This window comes from Sinocyclocheilus grahami, unplaced genomic scaffold, assembly GCF_001515645.1.
Source record: "Sinocyclocheilus grahami isolate Dianchi unplaced genomic scaffold, SAMN03320097.WGS_v1.1 scaffold2058.1, whole genome shotgun sequence".
In the NCBI taxonomy this organism is placed as follows: domain Eukaryota; kingdom Metazoa; phylum Chordata; class Actinopteri; order Cypriniformes; family Cyprinidae; genus Sinocyclocheilus; species Sinocyclocheilus grahami.
Window position 1 is genome coordinate 12,596 of NW_015507237.1, and position 7,884 is coordinate 20,479.

Consider the following 7,884-nt stretch of genomic DNA (forward strand, 5'->3'; position numbering starts at 1 on the left):
TGGGACAATAAAAGCTTTATTGAACTCCTGGAAGGCTTAGTAAACCCGTTCTGTTTACATGATAAAAAGGAAAAGTTACTATGTAGGCTACATCTGAATGCTGAAAAATGCTGCCTTGATGATTGAATCATTGCTATATAATATGACATATACAGTATTGTAACGTCCTATATTAAGTGTGATATTGCCATATACTGTATGTTACCCATAAGGTGATATATCATTTTCACATACATAAATTCTCTGGGTAGATGTGATATAAGTTTAGGACATGCATATATAAAATGCTAAAATTTCTATATGTACATGTTAATATCTATATGATAATTTGTATATGGTATTATATGTAGCAACCATATATGTCAACAATATGTATTATATTTATATATGCAACTTTATTAAAACAACATGTTTACAAAAATATGTATGTTTAAATCCTTTATATTTACTTATATTAACATGTGTTGGCAGATATATACATATATATGTCCAAAACTGTATTACACATACATAAACATAAGTATCTATATTGGCTATATACTGTATATGTTAATATGAAATTGTTCTAATTTCCTATGTCTTTCATGTATGTTTTTACTTCATATGGTAATATTTTTCATGTGTGGAAATGTAATATATATTAGATATATTATATATTTATATAAAATATTTTATGTGTAATTATATATAATATAATAGATATATTACATTTGTGTATGGGCAAAGCTCTCTCTGTTTTGTTGTATATCGTTAAACCCTGATAATGCTGCCTCAGAAGTCTGAAATCAGTTTCAGGAGGTACCTTTGTGTGCAAAGTATTGCTTGATAGGGCAGCAAGTCAGCTTAAGCTAAAGCCTAAGCTTTTGGATGTAGTCAGACTCCTTAACCTGTATATCTGTCTTTCTGTCTGTTTCTCAGGTAACATCTTTGTGGTGAGTTTGGCGGTGGCGGACCTGTTGGTGGCCATCTATCCGTATCCGCTGGTCCTGACCTCCATATTTCACCGGGGCTGGAACCTGGGATACATGCACTGCCAGATCAGCGGATTCCTGATGGGCGTCAGTGTAATCGGCTCCATTTTCAACATCACCGGCATCGCAATCAACCGCTACTGTTATATCTGCCACAGCCTCAAATATGACAAGCTCTACAGCGACAAAAACTCAGTTTGCTATGTACTGTTAATCTGGGCCTTGACGGTGCTTGCTATTGTGCCCAACTTGTTCGTAGGCTCCCTGCAGTATGATCCACGGGTTTATTCCTGTACGTTCGAGCAGTCGGCGAGCTCGGCATACACGATCGCTGTCGTCTTCTTCCATTTCATTCTTCCCATCATGATCGTCACCTACTGTTACCTGCGAATCTGGGTTCTGGTCATACAGGTGCGAAGACGAGTGAAGCCCGACAATCGTCCCAAGCTCACGCCTCACGACGTGCGAAACTTCGTAACAATGTTTGTTGTTTTTGTACTCTTTGCCGTGTGCTGGGCACCATTAAACTTCATCGGGTTGGCGGTAGCGATTTCTCCTGAGCGCGTGGTTCCTTTAATACCTGAATGGCTCTTTGTGGCAAGTTATTTCATGGCATACTTTAACAGTTGCCTCAATGCAATCGTCTATGGAGTTTTGAACCAGAACTTCCGTCGTGAGTATAAGCACATCGTGGTTTCAGTATGTACTGCCAGGATCTTCTTTGGGGAAAGTTCTAATGAAGCGCAAGAAAGACTCAAGAGTAAACCCTCGCCACTCATGACCAACAACAATCAGGTCAAAGTGGACTCTGTGTAAGCGTGAAAAGAACACAGAAAAATCAATCCTTGCTTGAAACTAAGCAAACTTGATTTAGAAAAAAAATCTGATCACCAAATATGTTGTTCAGGACATGGCGCTGAAACTGTGATTTGTTGCCTCAACACAATCAAAACAAACAGGAAATTATTATCATTGTCTTTTATAAAGCACTTTTTTCATTCTTGGTCAGAAGTACTTGTAAGTATGTATGAATTTATTGTTTAAATGTTTACAGTAATTGTATCAGCAAATCTATGTAAGACATACTTTCTGTAATGGTTTTATATGAGTTATCTTTGTCTGAAGAGAACAAAAAACAAATATGAAGGTATGATTGATAAATTACTGTATATAAATATATATAGAGAGAGTGTGTTTCACTGATGTTGATCATTCAGTGGAGAATGAAGAACAACGCTGTCAAAATGTTGCCATGAACATCAGCATATCTACAATGCCTGGCCATAAATGTGACCAAAACTTTATAAACACTCAACCAAAAGAGTTTGTTACAGAGTTTATTGTTTTGAGATGACCTCACCTGGTTCAACACTGTTACTCTACATTTGAGAAAGCAATACACCTGGATTGCTGCTTTGCCACAACCACCTGCAAATATGAGGGTATGGGGTTCCTTCTGTGTAGGGTTTCTATCCCCTCTACTTGCTATTCTTTTTTAAAAATTGTTTCTATTTTCAGCATTACCTGTCTATCTATTTACACATTTCCTTACCTTCTCTCTTTATTTTTCTTTGTATCTGTCTTTCTCTCCACTCTTTGTATGCATGGATCTGATGACAAGTTCATATGCAAACTGAGTAAAAATAATAAAAGTAAAAAGTTTGATGAATAAGATAAAATTGGAATTTCTGCATAATTATGTGAAATGTATACATTATATGTGTACCTTGAATATACGACAGAATTAGACTGTGCACTGAAAAAAATACTGTTTTGTCTTGTTTACTAGTAAAATATTTAATCATTACTAAAACAAGATTAGAAAACAAATAAAACAAGATAAAAGCCAAACTGCATAATAAATGAAGATTTTTTTCCTGAGAATATACAGTTCTGTGCAAAAGTATCTGTGCACCGTCCCCTCCCCCCCCAAAAGTTTTAAGCCAGTTGTGGAGCATACTGGCTGTTGTCAGACTCCTTGTACATACAGAAATCTCACTGGATTATTACAATTAATGGCAAAAGGGTTGTTTGAAAATGTAAACTGATATTTCCTACTGACACGCTATACAGCAAAATATAGAAATTGAAACTGTATAAGCAAATGTCAGATAAATACCTTTATATTTAGGATATGCAGATGTTTTTACTAGAAAACAACAAAACAAATCCAAAACAAATGATTAATAAAATAATTTGCAGTGGGACAATAAATATAATGCCAGCCATTATTATGCATCACTTTTTGAATAACACAGTAGAAAATGGGACAAAATACAGGTAGTATCACCACCACTCCAATATAAGTATTAAAGTACAGTATTAGATTGAAGCTTATGCAATAGTTCTAGCTGAACGCCCGCCACTGCTTCTCTCTCTCTCAATAACATGACATGTTGTGGTGACATCACTCTGTTTAATCCAAGCCAACCAAACCGACTGAACGAGTGCGTGAGAGAATGAATAAGCGATATAAAAAAGCCAGGATTTACACTGCCTTCAAACAGAATTATGCACTAATCTGAGCCTCTCCTGCCTTTATCGCCCTCTGCAACCAAGAGATTCATATCTGTTTATAAAACTGAACGTGTTATGTGGAAGGAGGGGTGATTTACTCTGACCCTGTCCAAGTGTGGTTATGGTTGGAACATGAGAGTTGGTCAGATTTGTTGGAGGCTGTAATTTAGAGTGTTTGGAGCTCTCTGCAAACTGCAATTTTAAGATCAATGAATCTGCGTTTCTGTTTTTTTTATCTCTTTTTTTGATTAGAAAATCTGATTTGCTGTTTTTTGTACACAAGACATGGGCTATTTTAGAGCTGGACACAGCCTAATCATGGTTTAGTCTGTCGTAATATGATGATATCAGAGCTGATTGAGAAATAGTCCATTTAATTTGAGGTGATTTTCAGATGAGCCTGTAAGGTCTGGATTCCCAGACACAGATTAAGACTATTCCTAGACTACAAAGCATTTCCAATGGAGAATCACCTGTTTGACCCAGTTCTGTTATTTCGTGTCTAAGCAACCAACCCCAGTTGTCTGTGTATGGGTTTTGCACAACCACATTTTGCCACTAGAGAACGCATACAAATTAAATTCTTCCCAACCCTTGAGTGAGAATCTGAATCATCTGTCATCATTACCTTACAAAAATGTACACAGCGGGCCAAAAGTTTTAAATAATTAAGATTTTTATTTTTATTTTTTTAAGAAATCTCTTATGCGCAATAATGCTGCATTTATTTGATCAAAAACAGAGTAAAAAATTGCAATATTTAAAAAAATTAAGTTAAAAATAAAAATATTTGAATAAAATGTGATTTATTCTTTTGATGGCAAAGCTGAATTTTCAGTGTCATCTTTAGTGTCACATGTTCTGAAATCACATATGTTGATTTGGTGCTCAATAAACATTTCTTATTATTATCAATGTTGCAAACAATTTTTGCTGCTTAACATTTTTGTGGAAACACTAACATTGATATACTATTCAAAAGAAATTAATACTTCTATTCAGCAATGACACATTAAATTGTTATTAAAGTAACACATTGTACATTAAAGTGACAGTAAAGATATTATAAAAATTCAATTTTAAATAAATGCTGTTCATTGTACTTTTTTCATTAATCACGGAATCCTTAAAGTATTTCTAGGAAAACCTTAAGCAGCAAATGAGTTTTAAGCATTATAAAATTGAGCACAAAAAATAATTGATAATAACAGAGCATCAAATCAGCATATTAATTAATTCTAAAGAATCATGTGACACTGAAGACTGGAATAATGTCTGCTGAAAATTCAGTTTTGCCATCACAGGAAATATTACGTATTAAAATAGATTTTTTTTTTCAATTGTAATAATAATTCACCACATCTTGTTCATTCGTTCGTTCTCTTTCTTTCTTTCTTTCTTTCTTAAATTTCTGCTTGTTACCAAATATAATAAACTCAGTCTTATCTTCATTTAATTGAAGAAAATTATTTGCAAACCAAGCCTTAACATCTGCCAAGCACGTGCAAAAGTTTGTTAAAGAAAAACTACCGTCAAGCTCTAAAGGAAAATAAATTTGCAAATCATCAGCATACAAATTCCACACACTCTTTTTTATGTGTTCCTTAACTTCCCGCCCCAGATCCGTCACTCCTTGTTCTGGTACCTCATATTACCAGGGGGTAATTTAATATGATTAAATTATTCAAAAAGGATGCACTAAATTGATCAAAAAGTGACAGTGAAGTGTCACAGTGAAATATCACAGGAATAAATTACATTTTGAAACGTTTAAATAGTAGTTCAAATTGTAATAATATTTCAGAATATTACTATTTTTATTGTATTTTGATCAGATAAATGTAGCCTTGGCGAGCATAAGAGACTCTTTTTTGAAAGCATTAAGAAAAAAAAACTTTAGAAAAATATGAAAAGGGGAAAGGGCAACAAGGTATGCAACATATAGCTTAAAACATTTTTAGCAGTGGTTGTAAATGTTTGTTTTATTTTAACATCTGTCTACTGAGGAATTGATCTGTCATGTCTTAAGAATGAATGAAAGTACACTCAGAGGTGAATTAAATGAGATGTGAAACAAGTCACATGACAGGGCATGCATCATCCAGACTGGTTGCTGTTGCTTAGTGGCAGCCATGTTTATTTGTGATCAGACTTTCACACAGAGACACAAATGACCTGAGATCTTGACAGGTAAGTAATATACTGGCAAATTAGTTAAGATGCAGATTTACTGAGTGACAATTTCAGTTCACATACCAAGAGGTTAGCCTCCAGATATGTGTATATTCTGTTTTTCAGCAATATATAATTCTAAGGCCTGTTTCACACCACATATATTACTGTGCTTAACAGCAAGCGTTCTCTGCACATCTGCAATAAGGAAGCACGTAAAGAGAGAAAGAAAGAACGAGAAACAATGTGTGAAAGAAAGTGATTTCTGGGTTAATGCAGTTCTAGTGCGTAGCATTCAGATATTATGGGTTAAGGGGAGTGGGCCATTGAGAATTATTACAAACTTGATCATTCTGAAATCTAACTGACACGAGGTGGTAGATCACATTTACATCTAAATGAATCTACATAGAAGTGAAACACCAGAGAGTAGCTATAAATTACTTAAATCATATGGATTCAGTCAGATTTACAGATAAAAAAAAAAATGTGTTCATACTTCATTCCATTATTTTATATTACTGCATAAAAACCTGCAATGAAAAGACTGTGTTTATAAATAGGTTTACAGTGCACTGTAAATGTGTTTTCTGGTTAATTTAATGCTCTGGGCAGTAAAAATAGGCTCAGTGGTGAAACTCCCCAGGCACCGCAATGCTTAAGTGTGAATGCTGTAAGCTATTACTATTTAAATATTAAAAGAAATGAATATGCACTGCTTATGTTAATTTTTCAAGCTGTGTGAAACAGACCTAAGGGATTGTCTATAAACTGGATGTTTTTATTATTTCCAATAAAGCACAATAAGTGTTTTATTGCTGTTTAACTAATCAATTGATTTAAATGCAGCCACATATGGAGTAAATTGCACAGTTAACATAATATAATACCTCTCTATTATCTATCTCTTTTTTTCTTCTCAATGTGTTGTGAGCATGCATGACATATTGCATCCACTTTTTTGTCTGAGCCTGTGTAAACATATATACTAGTGGTTCTTTATGTTCTTTACTTATGGTTCACAGAATGTTTTCGTTAGATAAATCAAACCGTGAATTTTGAGTGATTATCTTTACACCATTCACTTAAGACTTGCTTTCTGCTAACTGATCTCTCTTCACCATGTCTTCACCAATCTTTTCACCGTGTTTAAAATCGATGCGCCACTTCCAATGTCACAACTCATCAGCTTGTGTATTAATCTAGAATTCTGGGTTTCTCAAATACGACTTTGCTTGGTTTTTGAAATGTTGTCGTCATTAATCACCCTCATGTCGTTCCAGACACAAAAGAAGACATTTTGAAGAACCAAACAGTTGTTGGTCCCCATTGACTTCCATAGTAGGAAAAGATATAAAATGGAAATCAGAAGTCAGAAATAGCTTTATTACCAAGTATGTTTACACACACAAGGAATTTGACTTGACAACAGGAGCTTCCAGAGCAGAAGAAAGTACGGACATAGTGCAACATACTGTACGTGATAGTGCAGACATACATATAACACGGTAGAGATGGAATATAATACTAATATAAGAAAAACTGAAAATTAAATAATGCACTATATATACACATAGAAGTCAAGTCAAGTCAAGTTTATTTGTACAGCGCTTTTCACGATACAAATCATTGCAAAGCAACTTTACAGCAAATTAAGTTTCTACAATATTTAGTGGTGATTGTCAGTTAATGTACATATGGCAGAAATGTACGGAAAAATCAATTTAAGACGTAATAAAACAGACGATGAACACTATTAACAGCAATTATTATATGATGCAATCAAACTTATAGCAAAATGTGGTAGTTCTGTATGTTGTTTCAGGGTTGACATCATCTGAGGTCCTCTGAGGGGTTGGCATCATCTGATTAAACTTGTGTAAATCCTAGTTACCACGAGATGTCAATCCCGTGGCAAAAAACAGAGAAACAAATAGAGACATAATTAGCGTAGCTGCTGTTCCAACCAAGCCAAATTGATTTGTTTAACCCAAACTAAAGAATAATAATGTGCATTTGATCAGATATAACTGCAGTACAAGATTATGAGATGCATTATTTGAATGCTTGACCAAAGAGATTTGTCTTTAATCTAGATTTAAACAGAGAGAGAGTGTCCGAACCCCGAACGTTATCAGGAAGGCCATTCCAGAGTTTTGGAGCCAAATGCAAAAAAGCTCTACCTCCTTTAGTGGACTTTCCTATCCTAGGTACTACCAAAAGT

The 7,884-nt window shown here is 34.4% G+C and overlaps 1 pseudogene; it reads left to right on the plus strand.

The window, feature by feature from the left end:
- LOC107573878 (melatonin receptor type 1A-A pseudogene) overlaps positions 1 to 1,922 on the plus strand; it is an 8,031-nt pseudogene extending 6,109 nt beyond the window's left edge.
- Positions 1,923 to 7,884: the final 5,962 nt, after the last annotated feature.